General features: G+C 43.0%; 1 non-coding gene across 1 annotated transcript; it reads right to left on the reverse strand.

Annotated features, from left to right (window-relative positions):
* Positions 1 to 431: 431 nt before the first annotated feature.
* On the reverse strand, positions 432 to 538 carry LOC127099292 (small nucleolar RNA R71). Its single transcript, XR_007793814.1, has one exon. It is a non-coding gene; the product is annotated as a small nucleolar RNA R71 (small nucleolar RNA).
* Between the last annotated feature and the right edge of the window lie 303 nt (positions 539 to 841).

Genomic DNA, 841 nt, shown 5'->3' on the forward strand with positions numbered 1-841 from the left:
AACGTTACACTCGTACACGCCTCTTACTCATCCGAATTAAGAAAGTTATGGCCGAGAATCGCGACCGGAGACCTCTTAAGGAATTTGCCCAACCCTCTAACGAGGAACTTAGTTCTAGTATAGTAAACCCCCTCATTCCTACCAACAATTTCGAACTAAAACCAATTTTATTGCAACTAGTGCAACAGAACCAATTTGCGGGTCTCGCTACTAAGAACCCAAATCAACATTTAAAAGTCTTTATCCAACTGGCCGACACCTTTAAATCCAACGGTGCTTCACCTGATGCGATTCGTTTAAGATAATTTCCTTTCTCCGTAAGGGATAGAGCACGTTCATGGTTAGATTCACTTCCAGCTAACTCAATAACTACATGGGAAAACCTTAGGAGAGTATTCCTTGCTAGATATTTCCCCCCTAGTAAGACTGTTGTTCTTCGAAACCAAATAACTAGATTTACTTAAAACCAAGAAGAATCACTTTTTGAAGCTTGAGAGAGATATAAAGAGTTGTTAAGAATCTGTACACACCATGGCCTAGAACAATGGTTGATCGTTCATACCTTCTACAATGGACTCCATTATAACACAAAGATGAGCATCGACGCTGCCGCTGGTGGTGCGTTGATGAATAAATCTTACCCTGAAGCTTATGACCTAATTGAGGATATGGCCCAAAACCATTACCAATGGGGAACTGAACGAGCATCAAAACCAAGCCCCACAAACTGCACCTGGAGGACAATTCCCTGGACAACCTCAACTCAACCCTCGAGGGCAAGCTAACGCTATCGCATTACGAAGTGGGGCTGCTTACGAAGGGCCTCGTAACCCAGCAATGA

The sequence above is a fragment of the Lathyrus oleraceus genome, chromosome 6 (assembly GCF_024323335.1).
Source record: "Lathyrus oleraceus cultivar Zhongwan6 chromosome 6, CAAS_Psat_ZW6_1.0, whole genome shotgun sequence".
NCBI lineage: Eukaryota > Viridiplantae > Streptophyta > Magnoliopsida > Fabales > Fabaceae > Lathyrus > Lathyrus oleraceus.